At 36.5% G+C, this 21,177-nt stretch overlaps 1 protein-coding gene and 1 long non-coding RNA gene across 6 annotated transcripts in view; one reads left to right on the top strand and one right to left on the bottom strand.

Annotated features, from left to right (window-relative positions):
* LOC123681712 overlaps positions 1 to 21,177 on the top strand; it is a 131,816-nt gene that overhangs the window by 59,655 nt on the left and 50,984 nt on the right. For all 4 annotated transcript variants that reach the window (XR_006747712.1, XR_006747709.1, XR_006747711.1 and 1 more), the window contains one exon: positions 17,864 to 17,995. This is a non-coding gene — a long non-coding RNA (uncharacterized LOC123681712). The remainder of the gene's footprint in view (positions 1 to 17,863; positions 17,996 to 21,177) is intronic.
* The window catches only part of LOC123681652 (tachykinin-like peptides receptor 99D), an 86,443-nt gene that overhangs the window by 49,042 nt on the left and 16,224 nt on the right, over positions 1 to 21,177 (bottom strand). The window lies entirely within an intron of this gene.

The raw sequence follows: 21,177 nt of genomic DNA, 5'->3' as shown, positions 1-21,177 counted from the left end.
AGTGGGTGAAATATACGATGTGAAAAGTTACGTCTCTAGCCAATTACAGAAAGTAACATAACAAGTTATAGTAGTGTTCCTTGCGAGATGAATTGGAATGGTTAATTCATGAAGCCCGAGAAATGCTCATTGCGTTTTCGGTCCGTTGGGCATCCACAGGAACGATTTTCGGGCTCTTTTGATGAGACGTGAATAATATACAGGCCACCGTATAGGGGTCGTTAGTTCTTCCGATTTTTCATTGTGAAACGGAAACGGACGGCGATTTTTATACGCGACGTATGACGGGAAACGGGAAATGGAGATTTCGAAAGGCTTTCAGTTCCACTATGGCGAAATCTCGACCGCAAAATTCGAAACACAAAATTTATTTTACCAATCCGAATTCATTGCATCGATTTCAGTCGTGACAATGAATAAACCAACCTACAAAGCATTTTGATATTTTTATATATTATGTAAATCGTAGTACATACTCAGATGTACTACGACGACCTGACGAAACGAAGCACAAAGAGATGTCCCTCAAACAGAGTATACTGGGTGATTTTTTGAAGTTGAATCAATAAAAAATCTCGAAAACTCGGATCTTCTTTTTGTTTGAGGTCCGGAATTTACATTCCCTTCGCCTCTAATTTCACTTCTCCTATTTTCTGTTGTTGTCTGATCGGGAGGCTTTCCTCCCTACTTCATGTCACTTTTTTCTTCTACTTAGTTCTCTGAAAGAGGTATTTCCTCTTATCGGTCTTTCTTACTTTAATTTGTATTATCTTTCTTAATTATTTATTCTCGTGCTCTTTTAGCGTCTCTATTGTCTTCTTTCTTTGTTTATTGACTATTTCTTCAATAGTTCCAATTTTCAGTTCTTCTCTGATTTGTTGGTTAGTTATATGGGGCCAACCGCTGTTTTTATTACTGAATTTAGTGTACAGTGCATCCCATTTTGGGTGAGACAGCCAGGTTTCTCGCTTGTTATTTAAGATAGAGCCTTGCGGTTTTCACGTACCTGTCCTACTTTTTCGTGAAACTCAAGTTGGTCTAATCAGATTTTGCATAACTGTTTCCGTTCAAGAGATACAGGGTGATTTTGGAAATTGATACTTTTCGGACCCCTTCTTTATCTCCGAAGTTATTAGAAATAATGCTGAGGTAAAAGCTACTCCTTAATCAGAATTTTGCGTAGAATCCAGTGGCGTACTCATTATTTTTTTTCGGGGTATGGTTTAGAAGATTCAACACAAACTTATGTTTTTTTAAATGGAACACTATGTGTATCATTACTTCGTTGAATTCGTTATTTTTTTCCCTTTCCCCATGTAGGTGAGATGTTCAGAAAATTTTAAAAAACACTAAAACATCAAATAATGATGATTTTTGGTTAATGGGCAATGGATTTCCCATAGAAAAAAAGAATCAATAATGATAACAATAATTTAAAGCGATGAAAGCTAGATCAGATTGGTTTTTTCCCTCCAATGCCTACTTGATAAAACAATGCTCCCAAATGCATAGTAGCCATAATAACAACAAGGATGTTTGTGTCATCAATGACCTACTACTTTTAAAAATCGAAAGTAATAATCCTCTTATTGAAACATAGAAAATCCATGGCCCATTTACAAAAAAATCATCATTATTTGACGTTTTAGTGTTTTTTTAACATTTCTGAACATCCTACCTATATAGTATCATATATCATTTTGAAGGGAAAAAATAACGAATTCAACGAAGTAATGATATATAGGGTGTTCCATTAAAAAAAATATAGGTTGGTGTTGAATCTTCAAAACCATACCCCGAAAAAAAATATTAAGTACGCCACTGGATTCTACGCAGAATTCTGATTCAGACGTAGTTTTCAGCTCAGCATTATTTCTAATAATTTCGGAGATAAAGAAGGGGTCCGAAAAGTATCAATTTCCAAAATCACCCTGTATCTTTTGAACGGAAACAGTTATACAGAATCTGATTAGACCAACTTGAGTTTCACGAAAAAGTAGGACAGGTACGTGAAAACCGCAAGGCTCTATCTTAAATAACAAGCGAGAAACCTGGCTGTCTCACCCAAAATGGGATGCACTGTACTTTGCAACTGATCATTATTATTGTCCTTCGTATTGTACCAGGTAACTCCTGCATACGTAATGCTTGGTATTAACACTATTTTTATTATCTTCAGCTTGTTTTCTAAAGAAAGTTTACTTCCAGGGTTGAGCAATGGGTACAATCTGCCGTGCAATTGCCTTGTCTTTTTTCTGTTTTCTTCTATCTGTTTGTTAAAATTCATTCTTTCATCCAGTATTACTCCCAGATATTTTGCTTCCTTTTTCCATTCTATCGTCTGGTTTTCTATTTTGACGTTTCCTGCTCTCTCTTTGTTTACTGATGGTTCCTCCGAAGTAGATTGCAACTGTTTTCGATGTGTTCACTTTGAATCTCCATTTCTTGAAGTATTCCATCAGTTATCTCGAAAAGGAAATATATTTCAGAAATATGTTTCGAATAAAAGGTTGATTGGTCCACTTAGCGGGCCAATTGTGTAATTTCAAATTGAGACTCTTGTTTTTTATTGTAGACTCTTATTCAACATAATCCCCACTTTGCCAAAAACTGATGGATGGTTGACATCATCGATGGTCGACTCGATTTTATAATGCAAGGATGCTCATTAGACCCTAATACCTTTTTAATGAAAAACGAAACTCAATACTACCACTTTCCAAGGGGATCGTAAAATCCCTCCCCTCGAAACACAATATCCTTATGAATGGCGCTTGTTCACTGATTCATGAAAAACAATCCCGTCGAGAAACAGTCTTGTCAGTTGCTTTATCAGAGTAGACGAAAAATATACGAACATTCTTCATTAAAATTAACTGAATAGGTAAACTAATCTAAAATCATGAAAATTTTGGGATAACAAGCAATAAACATTAATAATAAACGATTAAAATTTAATCTTCTGAATTTTACTAAAAATCCGCCGTCTTAATTAATGCTCATTTTCCGCTTCTCGAACTCCATTATACTTTTTTTGACCGAATAGCCCAGAAGTTTTCAATTAGCCGAGACTGCGGTAAATTTGGGGGTTTGTCATTTTTAGATACAAAAGGTATCATGTGAGCATTTCAATGTCACTTACATAAAACAAAGCTAAAATATAATATCATTTTGAGCATGATACTGTCGAATAAAATGAACCTATTTTGTTATACACTTGAGAATGTAACTTCGTCCATAGCTTTGAAGACTCGATTCGCAAAGATATGTTTTTCAAATACTCTTTTTTAGACGTACATCTGTATTCTAAATGACAAAGCCTTCTAGGGGTATTTTTCCGTGAATAATTTTAAATGCTGAAATGCCTCCCTTGCTCATTTTCCTCATCGAATGTAATTGTATCAATAAAAAAATAAAAAAGATCCGAATCACATTGTGTACCTATGAAAAAAAAAAGGTGGTCCAATTTAAGTTGTACGGTGTAGGATCAAAGTGGCCTGTAGGAAATTATTTGAACACGCTCCGATTGGGTTCAACTCCATCCGGCATGCCAAACCCCATTCGAACTCGAATTACTTTTTACCGACCTTTCACCCTAAAGAACTTCGAATTCCGGATAACCATCGATTCCGCCCTGATTAGGAGGTATATCTCTGTTCTTTTCCAGCGGGCATCGGATGCTTATTCGAAAACGAAAACAACCTTGTTGCTGTTCATGCCGATGAAAAATAATTAAGCATGTATACGAAATTGGGCAAATTATGAAGTATCCGGTTGTTGTGTTATTCAATAACTTAATTCATGAATATATTGATAATTCTCTTTATTGATTCGATAACGTAGATTACTCGCCAGTTGTGTGATTAGTTCATTACTTCGGTAGAAATAGGTTGTAAACTGAAATTTCCTAAAAAAATTCAAATCATTTGCTCTAGGCTGCAACACTCCTCGAGGCAGGATAAGGACTTAAAAGTCCGATATGTATCAGATCAGAACTCTATCTAATATCTATCAAATCATTTTTCATTTTTATGCGTAGAATTGACGGAAATAATAGGAAAAATAGAAAATATAGGTTATAATTTGAAAATCTAAAGTTTTGATGAATTTGAGTTTTCCAAGTTTATGATCTTCTGATAAACACCCTTTGCGTTTTTAGTCCCAACCGTAAGTAATTATATTACTACGTCTTTGCAAAATAGTTTATAATACTCGTTCAGAAGTTTCGTTCATTCAAAAATTCTCTTTCCTGATTGAATTTTGAACTCGTGGAAGAGTTGTTTTATGATATAATATTGTCATGATCTAATTATATCCGTTTGCGTAAGTGAATTATACAGATTTGTATTTCTGATGAAAATGAATCACTCTCTTCCTGTGATTAGCACACTGAGACGATAATGGTGTCGGCGAGGAGCTTCAAATTGAAAACATCCTGTACAATAATTACATAATTAATTGGAAGACACAAAATATGAATTTCACACAAAATTAGGGTTCGCAAAAGTCTCTGGTACGCATTAACGAATCGTTGAGTGGCATCCAATAGCTAATGCAATCAAAATGGCAACCAATTAAGCGTGTTCCACCTAGGCAAATTGATTTTCCACCGACTCAGACAATAATTAATTATCGGAGGAGGCATGAATCTGGGCCCATCAATTCATCTCATACCTCAACCATAAATTGGGCCATGCCTGGAGATAAGATGGAATAAAATGTCGGTCGTGGAGAAGGGATGCCATCTGCCGATAAGATAGAATTCCCTCTATCTTGTCAAGTTAAATTGGATGAAGTACGTACGGTCAAAGCCTACTATAGCGAATTCAATCAGGGCGGCTGTAATTATTGATATGCTCAAGAGAGAAGTCGTTATTGCGACTCAACTGGAAAGTCGAGGGAAGGAATACATATCAGATCGGCATTTCGTCAACCGCTTTGATGGTAATCATACACCCTTTCCTGTGTGGATGGATGAGACAGCATGGTGGTGGGGGGCGGATGTGCCACATAATTGCGGTGTTCGTGCCAGAGACGAACGAGTTTTTGGGGTTAACACGAAAGCCTCGTATTTTCGTCATGTCCGTCCCGCAATTATACTCATGAAATCTGCGAGGTTAAAGAACGCGATGTAACGAAATCACGAAAAAACAAGCCCTATGGTATATAGAACAGAACGACGGAGTGAAAATTCCATTTACGAAGCATATCTATACAGGTATTTGAAATAATTTTGAAAGTTCGAGAGAACTTTTTTCATTACGTCGAGTTTCTGAGTTATGCGCTTCAGAATTTGTTAGAAGTAACTTTTCCATTAAGGAGTGGACCATTCTGGAAAAAAATTGAGGACGTGAAAATGATAATATTATACATTTCGAGATTTCGTTGTGAAATAAATCGACATACTTTTGGCAAAGAATTCAATCAGTTTGATATTAAAAAACGAGTATATTTTATGAAATATCAACAGATGCTTATTCCATTGTCAAGTAGAAGGAATGCCATAAACGATAGAAACGATATCAGCCAAGTGGACACCACGGCTACCATTATTTTTTCGTGAAATGGTCCATTGAAAATACGCACATTTGTGGCTAAACGTCTTGGATAACTTCCCGAAGTTGATCATTAAGGTCTTGAAGCGATTGTTGAGCATTGACGTAGATCTTATCTTTAAAAAAAAGTCTAAAGATATTGTTAAATCAAAAGATCTCTGTGGCCATTCGTGATAACCTCTTCGAGAAATAACACCACCAAGATTTCTTTATGCTGGAATAGGAAAAAATTGATGTGAATGATTTTTGCTTCAACAAGACGGCGCTATTCAATACACAAGCAACGAAACAATCGTAATTTGGCAGACAATTTTCCTGGTCGTGTTATTTCTCGAAGAGTTTATCACAATTGGTCACCGAAATATTGTGATTTTACACCCTCAGACTTTATCTTTGGGACCACGTGATAGATAGAGTCTATACCAATGCTCCTCAATCGATTCAAGACCTCAAAGATGTTATCAAGAACATAAAGCCGCGAATGTTCGAATTGGTGATGGAGAATTTAATGAAAAAAATATGCCGCTGGCATACATCTTTGCAACGAAATGTACATCCATTGATTAGTCTTTAAATATACTTGGTCTTTATTCAATATCAAAATGAAACCTCTCACTGAAAATCTCTTCTCTTAAGTTGTGCATAAAATTAATGATGCTAGTTTAGCTAATCTTTGCAAACTAAAGTAGTTTGAAATTTGCATCTGGTCCACCCTGTGTAATCACCAAGTGCGGGATAAACTTCCAACACGACCCAGTCGCAATGAATTTCCATAAGGTCGGAAGAAAGGTGAAGAAGCAATTACCGCTTCATTTGTTCCAGCTTCGAAAGTTGAGCGTCAAACCGTCAAGATTTCCAACACTCCATCAGGCCAAATAATAAACAAAGAAGAGACCGAAATTCGCGAGCAAGTTTCGCAACTTATCTCGCCACAAAAGCCAACTTTGAACAGAAGTCGGTTCTTAGACTCCGAAGGATCCGGAGTATTCATGAAATATGGGTACCGGAGTTCCCCAGACACCATCGGGAAAAAATCCATTAAGGAAATACAGCCCGATGGTCGTCGCGTGAGGATGAAGGCACTTTATGTTTGCGGAGTGATTCGCAATTGAATTTTCGCGAGATTCCAGCCGGATTGGAATTTAGGGACCTCTTTTGTGCCGGTCGCCGATTATGGAACGATGTCGTCGAAGCTACTACGCCATCGGACAGAAAAACTGTTCGAGCTGCGCATTTCCTTTCGATATTTGATATTTGTTTGGCGAATTGGGTTGTCTGTTACTGTAAACAGCTTGGTTGCACGATATTTGCCTAAGGTTAGGTTGGAAATTGTAACACCTCGGGCGCTCGCAGAAAATCGGGGATTTTCCTAATCTCCAGAATGGATTATATCAAATGGGGAATTTTCATCAATTGCGCTACTTGGCAAAATTTTTAAATACTCTCAAATTATTTCAGTAATGTTTATATAACAGATGGGTAGTTTATAATACTTAATAATAAAACAAAAACTAATTCAGATCTAATGTTTTTCTTCTTAGAGGGTGGTCCTGTGATATGCTTATATTTAAAGAAAATACTCCATGAGAACGTATATCTTAAAAGTACTAACTTTCAAAAAGCAGGCTGGTAAAGTTTCCCGAAAAAAATAATATTTTTTATAAACACAATGATGCTATTGTAGATATTTCTATGAGATTTGGTACACGTGTTCACTTCATCAACTTACATTGATGCACAAAAAAATTTCATTATTTTTATCATCTATGGGTTTTGCATTGAATATTTGAAAAAAGGAACGACACTGCTTTTTCTCGAATTAATGTTTATTTTACAAATCCTCATTCATTTCGGAACAAACATCGGAATAAACATCATTTCACTTCAGGTAGGTACATTGAGGGAAGTTGAGAGAAAAATAATTTTAGAATTTTATCTGTTCTATACTTTCTGATGCATTACTTCATTTTTCATTGTATTCACTAATTTGTATATCAAAAAAGTAAAGAGAATTTGTCTTAGATGTTTTGGCTTTCATAATTGTTTTCGTGTTTGAGTTTTTGTCTTTATTTCTGCTTTTGTATTTGTCTTTGATTTTCGTCTTAGGCCTTTATTATTGATTTTTGACAGTTGTTCTACGTCTCTGTTTTGCCTGTTATGTATCAATTTTTGGTTTCAAGTGTTATTTCTAATTTTTTATGATTTTTCATGAATCATGGGTAACTTCTTGGAGGTGAATGAAGTATTTTGTAGCAAGAAGAGTGTAACGCATAAAATGTCAATAAACGGATAATTTTCTGTGACTCCTTCAGAGAAAAATGAATCTCATCGGTAGAAAAGCTTTCAACAGACAATGGCAAGAACTGAATTCAACTCATGACAAATCACCATCTACTTAATAGAACGCCAAAAAAGGAAATATATGGAAGGTTGGATAGTTTCACTTCTGCCTCGACAGCCCTAACCACTTAATGTTTTTACTGGACCACTAAATGAACACATCTCCTAAACGGCAGACGCACTAGCCTAATCCGTTTTTTTCCGCCATCGGGTCCACTGATTACGACCTGCCATAGGAAAAGAAGCAGCACGTTATTCCGGCACTCATAAATCAACGTCAATTTCAGCACTCATAAAAATTCAATATAAAGTTCTAGTAGAGACAACAAACAATCAATATCAATTTTCCATTCGGGGGATCTGAGCGGCAGCAATTCTCATCACGTACTCCTTGAACCGCCCCCGAAATATCTTTGGACAAGGCATGGGGTCGTCGTTAAGGGGATTACTATCCGAAGCGGAGAGATTTGCGATATTTCTTAGAATCGAACATTTCGGTTATTCCCGTTCTGCATGTTTCGTTTCTCTGGTTCTATTTCTTGTCAGATCTATCGAAATTTATGGCTTGCACAACGATATATTATATTTCCAATATGAAGCGAGTTTTCCGATATTAAGACCTTAACACCCTCGATATTTTCGTAATTTACGTTTTGAAATTTGTGGAATCCGATAATCGAATAAACGATGCGATAAGCAATAAAAGATATAGCATCGAAGACTTCCCATCCTAAATATCGTCAGCTTTAGGTAACATTCTGTATCTCGAAAAGTTGCTTGTAGACGCCAAAAAGAAAGTCACACTTTGTAACATAAGAACGTGCAATTCACGTCAATTATATTTCAACATCCCAAATATCCAGTGGAATCCCTGACTTCGTCAGTCCTCAAGATAAGCCACATATCAGATGAATTCCGGGAATAGGAGATAACCCGTTAGAAAAAAAAAAGAGAAAAAAGACTGAGACCCCAATCCAGACGTTGAGCGCGAATATGTTCCAAGGTTAGCTATTTCAATTCCTGTGTTCTGGCAGAGATAAGGAAGAAGGAGCGCCAGGATAAGCCGGTGTAACGATGGTCGGTCGAGGTGGGATTTCGAGAGGGCCGTTATAACGAACCATAACTCTGAATTATAAAGCGCGGCTTTCCTTTTATTTGCAACGATACAAGGCAGGATCCTTCTGGAAATCGTCACGTTAAAGTATCGCTGATAGGATTCCAGACAAAATGTAATCTTAGACTGACTGAAACAAACAAACAAAGGAAATATTCTATATACGTCACAATTTATTGCGTCTCTTTCGACGTTACCCCTTTCCACTAGAATACACTCGTTTCAATATGTTTTTTTCCAGCATCCCGGACTCTTTTCCGGTATAGCAGATGTCATCGTTTTCTTTAGTACAGGCTGATTCACTTATCTTGGTATTTTCTAGAAATTGGCAGAAAATTTCAAAAAACGAACGCCGTTCAACATCTCTAGGCTTCAAGTCGTCGGCACCCAATTTCTTTTTTTCTGAATCATTTCCATGACCTTCCAGGCGTTTTGAAATGGCTTGTTGCGTCAATCCCAATGATCCTGCCAATTCTTGTTTCATTTGAAACTAGTCTTGATCTAGTAATGCCTTCAATTCTGCATCTTCAAAAACCTTCTCTGTTCCATCGCCATTCTGTTCTATGACGTCAAAATCTCCGTTCTTGAAGCGTTAAACCACTCTCGCCACGATTTTTCACTATTAGCGGACTGATCATAGCAATTTGAGAGCATTCGATGAACCTCAACCGCATATTTCTTCATATTTAAGCAGAAAATTCAAGTGTACCGCAAATGACGAGAATTTCGACTACCACTGACTGTTACAGCCATCTACTGAAAAACGGCGGAAATAAAGTTGTACACCTAATAACAATTTTTCACGAATCGTCATAGATGGCGCTGTAATTGATTTCTTCATTGGAACGACCTCGATCGTAAAAAAAATCAGCCTTTTTCGAGAGAATTAGAAATATCTAGATAACTGAATTACTCTGTACACTTTTGATGGACGAAACAACAATGATTTTTGTCGAAGCAGACGAATTGCAACCCATTTTTCGCATTATTTGTAATTTTCAAATTTCCAACTTGAAGTTTTGATCAAGAACTCGAGGTCAAATTCGATTCCAAACGCTTCGTAAGTTTATGACATGATTTTATCAGACCGACTAAAACGAATATCTGAGACACTTCCATAAGATATCGCGTCCGTCATATAATTCACGTCGAAAACTCACGAGAAACTTCTGAGATACATGTTTGAATGTTGACGTGTGTAGAAGCGTGAAAGCACCACGTTCGTTCAGGTTTGAAGAAGATGTGGACTTCCTGATCTGTGAAGTCATACTAAGATGAAATTCGGGAACTCGGGAACTATATTTCTACGAGCTACAAATAAAGCAATAATGTTTTCCAAGCCTAAGATATTTCGCGTTCGAAAATTTTATGGAGAATATATAGCTTCAGTTTTAGTTCTCCAATGATATGTATATAGATGTTACATTTCAACATTTTGAATATGTATACATTATTATACAAAATTATCGGAAATATATCACTTATGGTATGTTTTCGGTAATTTTAACAATTTCAGTGCGTTGTTGAAAAGTGCATAGTTCCATTTTTAGTGATGGAGTAGTGTTACTTGTCAAATGTTCGACAAAAAACAGTACGCTATCACTAATAATGGAACAATGCACTTTTCAGCAACGCACTGAAATTGTTAAAATTCACTACAAAACTGGTGAAAATTTTGCAATCATAGTTCACAAAACAAAAGTACTTTTGGGTAAACGTTAAGCACCTTATCAGCCGCCAATAGTGGAGCTGTTGGGACAAGTCAATGAATCGAAACAGTGTGTGTCGCTCAAGAAGAACTTAGAATATTGCTGCTGTAGGCTGTAGAGCCCAGATTTGTCGATTCTTCGTGGATCTTGGGAATTAGGCATTCCACAAATGACATTTGACAGAATTTTGTGTGAATACTTGAGGTTTTCAAAGTTCCGTTAGAGGGGTTTATACCATGTGACATTAAAGCCCTTAGACATTTTTCTTTGAGCCCACGTGAAAGATACTCTTTACCTCGAAATTTTGCAAAAACGTTATTTAACATCTAAATGGAAATTTATAATGATCCATAAGTATTTTTGAAATGATCAAACTGACAGTATTGAATTTTATCACGAATTCTTCATCAGCGAGGTCGAAACTATTTCCGTTTTCGGAACGAACGCTCAAAAACACAAACTCGTAATTATCCGCACAGCGTGGTGAACCGTTGAAAATTTTAGGGTCGCGTATCGGTCGATGAATTTCACAAGTACCATCGTCCAAACAAACCGATTGGTTTCCGTATATTGCGGGTTTCGTTATATGAACGTAACTAAGCGTAATAATCAACTTCCGTTCATCCGACACTGATTAGTAGCGTACAATAGTCATCGGAAGCACCCTCGTGTGCGATTGTCATCACCGATCGCTTCCACATCGATTGGAAATTCGGTCGAGGGCGAAACAACGTTCACCACTCCAAATCTATGGTCGCCGGAATGTTCTATGTCCGGGATGATCGATTGTACGTCGAACGATGTTGCGAAATTGACGATTTTTTCCGGGGTTTTCCACGATAACGACGCACCTTCGATCCTGCTCTTATGCGTGTATAGTTTTTTTTTGGGGGGCGTTGATATACCTTGAAATTGGGCGTCATCTTGCTCGAAGTTGATCTTCTTTAAGGATATCGATCATTTTGGAAGAAGAAACTGTCAAACGACTTTTTCCATAAATCCTTCAGGGCAGGGGCGTACCCGAAAGGATGTAGGTACCTACTGCCGTTGCATTTCCATGATTTTTTCACAATTTTGCTTCCGCCATTTTTTTCCGAAATTCGAGACTTTATTGTAAAAAACTGGTTATACATTTATGATTTAAAGTATTGTCTATCTCTGGCAAATCCTTTCTCCCATCTTTCGGGCAGTGTACGAATATAACGCGTTGAAAAAACTGGTCATCCTATGAAGCGATCCACGAATCGATCCAATTTTTTGCTTCTTCATGAGAGCGGAAATGCAGGTCAGCCATGGCGTGTCCAGCCCGAGTTTTCTTTTCTTATGTTTCTGAATCATTTCCATGATTTTCAAACGTTTTGAAATGGCTTGTTGCCTCACTCCCAATGATTTGGCCAATTCTTGTTGTGTTTGAAACTAGTCTTGACTCTTGATCAAGTAATGCCTCCAATTCTGCATCTTCGAAAACCTTCTTTCTTCTACCACCATGCTGGTCTTCGATGTCAAAGTCACCATTCTTTCCGTACTATACGAGCGATTTTTTTCTGTGAGAGTTGAGATACTTTTCAATCACAAAAGAAAAAACTGGACGTTAGAATAAAATTTTTAATGTTTTCAAAATGCGTAATTTTTTTTAATTTGCTTCTCATCCATCGTAGTCCCCAAAAGTATACTTGATAACCGCGTAAGTGATTAAACCATATTATGTAAACTACATCTACATTTAACATCAATTGGTACAGGAGCCCCGACTCGGAAGCAAGGTTGTTTGTAACTCCGTAAAAAAAAAGGTATACGTCTGGCGCAGACTCGCAGGTATCAGAAGCAGATAATCCGGTCCAGCAAAGGGATGGGTCGCAGGTCGCTGTAATTATCAGTCTGAATTTATGGACGGCGTTCCCTCTGCAACGAATCGTATCTCTTTCGCTCCGATGCGGTCTGTGGTAATTTGTCAAACACAAACTTCATTTATGATGAATAATCTGGTGGAGAAGAAAGCGAAACTGTCCTTTTAATCATTGCCATTCCAATTTATAACCGTTGCCGACGACTTTTCCTTTATGGAGGTTTTTCTTGAATCATTCGCTGAAAGGTTTCATTTCAGCGCGGTTGTTCGCTAACATCAACTCCAAATGTCTGGTATTTTCGGTTACTTGAGGATGAAGAATCATTGGTGAGGATCGCTAAAAACAAGCTGAACTCACATTCATAAAAACTTCATAACTGGTGATGACAAATGGCCAAAAAGGAAATCCTATCGATCAATTTCGAGGACATTTTTTTTTATTTCTAAGTTCGAATTATCACTTCGAGAGTCAGAGTTCGTTATGTACCAAAGTCATTCAGTAGATATTCATGCCACGAGGGCGACGATTTGCCTTTCTCCTAAGAGTTTACAAATCACCCGAGAGCATCAATATTAGTTAAGTTCTATGGTTTAAAAAACTGATTATGATAATTTAGACCATTTGAAAATGAAAATGATAAACGCAAGCATCGATGTTAACCCCTCTTTTACTTTTTTCATTATAAGTTGAACAACAGTTATTGAACATCTCTCAATATCTGATAGGGATCCATTCCCATCTCCACTGTTTAGCTCAGCCGGCAATCACCCACCTGACTCAACTGAATTGTTGACAGGAGAACCTGTTCACCCACAGAAAAAAAATCCAGAATTTCCAAAAATGAGCATTGATCTACTTGTCTCGTTCCAAAAGAATAGCCGCATGTTGGGCGCCAAAATATAATGCGCCCTTATAATGAAGAAAGTAAAAGATATCATTTTTTTATGAGTATGGATCATGTTAGTGAGTTTATGGAATGTAATGATTTATAATGTTTCTCCTGACACGAAGTCAGTACTTCAGTCCATTTAGGTTACTTTCGAAGAATGTCAGTTCTCAAAGCAGATCGTTCTGTGGAATCTAAAATCCCGGAATAAAATGAATAAGATTCATAAATTCGATCAAGAAAACCGGCAGTCATCCGGCTTTGGTTAGTCGGTTATTTTGATATTCAAAGCGGTTCTGAAAATAACGATCGGCACTGAAACTTAAAGTACCCGCTGTTATCTGAGCTTCGGCCGCCGTACAGATGTTATTCAATTAAACCAGGATTAACCATCAAATTTGATCGTCCAATAGTAATTTCCCGAAGAAAATAGATCTATAATTCCGTACGTAAAATGCTGACGCGCTGCGGGGAGAAAAATGACTTTATATACGATCTTTGATGGCGCAATAGCGAACGTTCGCACTTCAGATATTTTATCATCTTACGGTGCGGATTTCACACTGTTGAAATGTTAATAATTGAAACTGCTATTTCACGTTTTCTCTAGCTGTTCGTAGGTTTCTACAGGGTGCTTTTCGATTGCGATATCTCCTAATGTTATCGAGTAATTCAAAATTTTCATGAATGTTAGAGAAATCGTTCTCTCTGATTTTGTGACTAATCTATTATGCCTTGTAGACCTGAATCTTGCGGAAATATCTCAGTTTTACACAGATTTAATGGTTAAATTTCATTTATTTATTTACTAATATCATGCGTTACAATTCATATTTGTTTACCATTGTCAGGAATTATATGTTGGTATTGAGAACTCTCCTATCATGGATTCATCTAGAATCACTCAGATTTTTCAATGCAAAAATCACTAAACGATATTAAATTTATGGAAATATTTCATTAATTTCAATAAGAATTCATTGGATAAAATGAAGTTATGCATAATCCTCGTACAGAAGACTTATTCTAACTTGAACTTGTGGAAGATTATCAATGCCTTCTGTACTTGTATTATAAGTAACCCTTCCCGGCCTATCATCAAAATCAGTCCCTACTATAGTTTTCAAATTTCTTTTCGAGACTCCAAATATTTTATTTGTTTATGTTAACTTTATTTCTGGAAGATTCCTCAATATACCCTTCTACAACCGTTGGGGATTTACATCCCCCATACAAAATGGTCCTATTGATAATAACAATTCTTCTTATTAGCAAAACCTCCGTGGTGAAAATAGCTTCATCACTGAAGATGATTTTTTGATGAAAATCCGGATAATTTTGATGAATTTCAAGGACCCAATATTTTCAACAGTTTCACTATTACCGCCCGAATTTAGTTGCAAAGTCATTTTGGTAGTATATTTTAACAATTTAATTGCTTTGCTGAATCGTGAATCGTTTTATTTTTATATAATGGCGTAGTTTTTACTTGTCAAATGTCAAAGTGACTTCTGCCAGATGGCGGGTTATTCAAATAAAACCTCTTATTGGAAAATTTATTATATTATTATTTCATAATAAATCTTTATAATCTTCCAAATAAATTGATAATTGTCTAAATAATTACGATATCATTTTGCTGAAGAATGCAAATGGCAATCGTAACAAATTCTTCTCGATCGTTGATAATGAACATTTCATGAAAAATTTCACCAAAAAACGACAAATCCACGTCCGGATAATGGCCAGACCGAAATGGAAAAAAAATCCCCTGGCCATCGCCAAGCCCGTACTAGCTGATGGGCCGGAACGATCGCCATCAATCCGACCGACGGCGGCGCCGCGACGTTGAAACACAGAGCCGTAAAACGGAAACAAAAAGATCGAACGCTTTAATTGCGTTTTTTCGGGTCGAAAGCGATGATCTCATAATTGACTCCGGTCGCATTACGGCCGTCCTTTCGGTAATTGAAACCGGGATGATTAAATATTCGCGCGACCGATGGACGGTCGCGCGCGACATCGCAGTGTCAACTGTCGTCGGAAATTTAATATCGCCATCTCTGTGCTCCTCAGGTTCCGTTTACATGCATTATTACGTTGTGCAGTTGAAGGAACAGTTTATAACTCTTGGCGAGGCCAGACTGGGCGTGTCAGGGAAGGAACTCGGCTAAATTGAATTTGGTCGCGTGTTCGCTGAAGATATCACGGCCGTCTGTACGCCGCGAAGCTGGGGAATATGCGGTAACTTTTCGACGAATGTGATTTTCGACTAGTTTCGGATTTTCGAAATGTGTTACTCATTGTGAGGTAATAAGGTCTCGAGAGTATTTCTCGATCGATATTGCATTTGGGGTTGTCACTTTTTGCCTGAAAAAAATAGGATTTCCAGATATTTTCTCTGGAATCTATTTATTTATCTGCACATTTCATTGATTGAATTAAATTTTTTTCGGTCCAACTCTGCTTAGTTTGATAGCAGTCTCTCTCACATATATTGATCTTCTTGATAAGTACTTTTCCATATACATAGATAAATATAGAATGAGAAATTAAACAACTTTTCCCTCATCGAAATATAGTGCGAGAAATCCCAAGAAAAAATTTTACAGTACTTTTCAATTAAACAGCGTGTACTTATATGAATAGTTGCGAAAAAATTTAGGTGGTGAAGTGGTAAGCTGTCATCCTGTCTACAGCGTTATATGAATAGTTGCGAAAAAATTTAGGTGGTGAAGTAGTTAGCTATCACCCTGTATACAGCGTGTATATGACTAGTTGCGACAAAATTTAGTTGAGGATTCCTTGCAAAAACTAGGGTCGGATGAAATTTTTCATACCTGGAATTTTCCATCAACATTGGAAGGATATATCTGCCTTCATATGCATTTTGGGCCATAAGTTTAATCATCAAACTTACTTATTTTTCAATATACTATCACCCCCATAAAGCTCGGTACACATTTTTGACTCGCACTATTGTATATACATACCTATATATAGGATTGTTACAAAATATGACAAATAACATTGCAGATACCGAAATTTCGCCTTATAATTTTTTCAATATTCTCTTCGAATGATGATTCTCGATAATTTTTAGACCTCAGGAAGCGCATCGAAAATAATAACGCACGTTAGATATGAATTTTTAATAGTGTTTCGTAGTATGAGTAGATACGCCAGATGTACCCATGCATGGAAATAACCCAAAATTCGCGTTTCCATAAAATAGCACACAAAGAGATTTATTTCTATGGCGGTTATAAAAACGAAACTCCCCCAGGCGTGTATTCGACATATATCGTCGGTTTGTCGATCAGACCGTTCATTTTTCAATTTCGGCGAATTGGGCAACAACGGCATTAGGAAAATGATCCTTGGGGCATTCGACTCGGGCCGGCCATAATTGACCGATTCCCGGTGCCTCTTTCGTTTCCGTGTGTTTCTTCACTCGATTTAGGACGAACTTTTAATGGGAAAATGGCTCATAAAGCGATCGGAAATGTATCGGGTCCCAGGCGTGGGCATCGTCCACACACGCGTCGCGCCGTCCGCTCGATTCTCGATTGTGTGTTTTTTTTTTCAATTTTATAACCGGAAACGAGAGCGTGAGACAATTTGATCATTTCGATTTCTACGTGAAATAACTTTTTTTTTCCTTTTCGGACAGGATAATAAAGGGTTTTCCAATAAGAGGTTTAATTTGGAATAGGCCGCTATCCGATGGGCCGCTTTCACTTTTGGAACTGTCATCTTTTATCATTTGACAAGTAATTCTTTTAAAAAAATCAATCGAAGTTTATAATAACGAAAAGCTCCTTCATATTAAGCAGACCGATGTGTTTACATCGGTGAATAAATTGGTACTCAGAACATTTATTATTGATATAGTAAGCATTTATTTAATGGATTCGGTCCTTACTTGGCGGAAATTCATTATAAATAAAATAAAACGAAGTAATTTCCACTATGTTATTTAATTGTTAGCAACAATTGTTTCGCCACACTGTGGCTTCATCAGGCTACAGGTATGTAGCTTTTTTCTTTTTCCAAATTCTAACTAAAACAATTTTAATTATAATGGCATAAAGCAAATCCTTATTCCTCCTTCTTTTATGAAATCTGGAATTAAAAAATTGGAGAATTAGGTGAATTTTTTGGTGCATCAGAATAAAGTAATGATAGTTGAGAGTGTATATTCTTGAATAATTGCGCTGACTAAATTATTATGTAGTCTATGACACTAATGACCTGCAAAAATTCGTGAATATTCACGAAAATTAATGCGTTCTTCTCCCAGATGTTATTTCTAAATCATTTTATGCACATTTTTCATACGAGTTAAGTTTGATATTATGATTTATTTTATCAAATGGTATTGGTTTTACTAAACATGTTGTTTGTTATAGATTCATGATGTCCTATCAGCTAATAGATAGCTAAGTGATTATAAAAATGGAAAACAACGAAACGAAGTTCTAGGAAAAGAATGAATCGAAGTTTATAATGGCGAAAAGCTGTAACAAGAAGGAAATCTATAGGTGAGTACTCAAAAGAATTATTTATAGGTAGTAAGTTCATTCAAAGAAAATAATTTCTTCCAATAAAGACGATTATTATTAAATTCCAACTATAACGTTTATGTTTTCAATAATAGGGAAAGACAACTATACAAAATCCATTTCTTTCTAATTTTTTTTGTATGAATTCGTGTGGAATTGTCCAAAATGTTAATTGACATTGTTTTTTGGATTCCTTTAGTATGACCCCTTCAGAGGATCACGTCGAAATACTAAACAGCCTGTTTGAGGGCACGGGCAGATCGAATTTACTGGTGGGCAATCAATTCAATTCCATTCTTAAAGATATTTATCACTATGCTGATCTAAATTTTTGTCAATATCCGAACAAGTTTTTCGTATTTACGTTAGATTCTACCGTGAAGAATAATTTCGGTGAAAAATTCAGCCGTCATGTGGTAGACGTACGAACGGAATTTAATTTATCCTTGCAACATATTTCTCTAGAAAGTTCGCGCAAGGCGAGCTCTAGCTTCCAAGCCATATGTCAATTTGGTCTGAATTTTATGGACGGCGTTCGACAGACAAATGAGGAATGGCGTCCCTGCCGGAAAACTCACGGTTTTCCATCTTGAATTCGATCCTGTCAAAAACAAAAAAAGTCAGCATTATCTATTTCATATAGCATCCACCCAATATCGCCAGGATTCTGAACTTGAACATGAATTCATCAAGATGAATACTGCATTCAAAAGGAGCATATATCGTGTGAACTCGAAGAAAATCTATCTATGCCAAACCTATTCTTTTTTGTACAAATTGTGACTGAACACGCAATACTTAATCTAAAACTTTACTTTTGTCTTCCGAACGATGATTTTTGTTCTCTGGTGAAATCACGATAGCTTTTATATTGGAGCAAAGTTTTATCAACGATGGACATAAAATTCTGTTGATTACTTGGCAAAAAAACTCGACTTACCTTATTCATATAATGTAATGATATGATTTCTCATTAGATCGTCGTTTTTCCCATCAAAGAAAAAAATACGGTATTATACACGGAAAATATTAGATTTTAGCTCAACCTAAAACTTCTTTTCCTTGTCTAATGAATAACTCTTTATGTAGGTACCTATCATTTCTGAGTAATCCAAATATTTTTCAATAAATCATCTTTTCAACTACATAATTCATCATTAGAAAAGTGCCTTTCTGAAAATTTTCTCCTTCTTATACAAAATTTGCCTCGGAAATGAAAAGAATAAAATCTTTGTTCCTCGTACAAATGACCCATTCAAGGACGTGAAGAAAAAAGAAGTATCATAAAAAAGTTTACAAATTATGCATAGAGTTCTCCAGACTGGAAACATCCCCGCGACAAATTGCAGCATGAGGAAAATGTCTTATGGACAGAAAATGAATTCGTTGTTGTTTGAAAAGACTTTTTCAGCAAGCCGGAATCACCAACCGTCACATAATTCATTTTCCTGCCTGGATTTTTAGCAGGTGGCAGGATGAATAAGGTCGTCTCGCTTAAAGAGGTTCTTGCGTCGCTTGACACTCAAAGATAAATGACGAGATATTGCTGGCTTCCGAAGGTAGATCTCTTTCATTTGTAGTGAATCGATACGTCGCGTTCAAGTAGTATGCGATATATACAGATAAATTAACGTGGCAAAGTACATAGGTTTTGTAATGGAATTTTAGAATATTTCAAACAGTTGCTGTTTTACCTTCGTTTTCGGTGTGGGCATTAGTCTTTCGAATTTTTGAGCGAAAATCAATAAGTGTTAATGTGGGATAGTTACCCACCCTTTTGGAATGGGTGATCACTAAACTGAAGATGAACATTTAATAATTTCATACTTTGAAGCTTTTTTGTTCATTTATCAATGAAGAAAAGAGTTAAAAAAATTGATAATATAAGGTGTTCAACTAAGTTCCCACTATTTTTTGATCAAATGCAACTTTATTGTGAAAAAATGGTTAGGCTAGGTTATATATAAATAGGTTATAGTATAAATGACTACTGGTCCCACCAAATACACCGCATAACCATCGCAGAGTGAATATTCGGTCGAGAAGACGACGTAGAAGTATAACCGGGCAATCTTCAGGTTTTTTTTTCTTTGATATGCTATTTTTCATCATCCATCACGATGCGATGCACAAAACCCCTTCTTTTTTGCCGCCGAAGCAGTTGTTCACAGGCGAAAAACGACCTTCTGCGTTCCTTAGCTTCAATTCATGAGAAACTCAAGTTCCCAGTTTTTGAATCAGACAATTGATCATCTTAAGATCAATTTCATTCTAAGATTACATCTTTAATTTCATTACAATTGTTATACGTGCGTCTAGAATCGTCTCATTATAGAGATCTTTTGTGCCATAACGAAAACAAGGTCCTCCTAAGCACGAATGAGCAAATCCCCCATAGTGGGAATGGAAACTTGGGCGTTAAAACAATTCACCCAGCCCAAAACCCCGCTTAGACAATTCACAATTTATATAAGTTAGAAATATCCCGGTCGTTCAGACCCACCATTATCGGTAACATTCCCATTCCCGGAGTTTCGTATTTTAAACGAACTGAACAGCCAAAGTACATTTTAACTACCGACCGGGATTTGTTTCCACGACTGGTCGGATTTTCTCGAGTTGGAAACGGTCGGAAAACTGTCTTCTTTCAGCAGGAAAACCTGCGTCGATGACGTCTGTTCGGATCACTAATCCCGACGAAGTCGGACAGCTAATAATGCAAGAATCTGCGGAGATCAACGTCAGCCTGGCGGAAGAATTGACACGAGGGAAAACCATAGAGTGTGTGGCTTATTGGTTCTGTCATCGCATTCTGAACGAATGAATTTTTCTTGACTTGCCTATTTTGGACGCGGTTGGGAATTTAAGCGATTTATGGAGATGGGTTCTTGGGGATGTTTTCTCGATTAAGATGAATTATTCAGAATGGGATCGATGAGTTTCAGAATGACTTTGCTGTAACTGTTTGGAATTTGTTATCTAAAGAAAGGGTTTTGCAATAAGTTTTCATTTTGAAATTCAAAAAAAAAATTTTTATTTTAAGATTAATTAATGGCTATTCATTGCCTATGTCTACGGCACCATATCCTTGTCTAGAAATTTTCCATTACTAATTCGCACATTTACATTTTTTTACATTTACATTTAGGAGGGAGGCCTAT

Source organism: Harmonia axyridis, chromosome 1 (genome assembly GCF_914767665.1).
Source record: "Harmonia axyridis chromosome 1, icHarAxyr1.1, whole genome shotgun sequence".
NCBI lineage: Eukaryota > Metazoa > Arthropoda > Insecta > Coleoptera > Coccinellidae > Harmonia > Harmonia axyridis.
The sequence above is the reverse complement of the archived record's forward strand: the minus strand, read 5'-3'. Positions and strand labels throughout refer to the sequence as shown.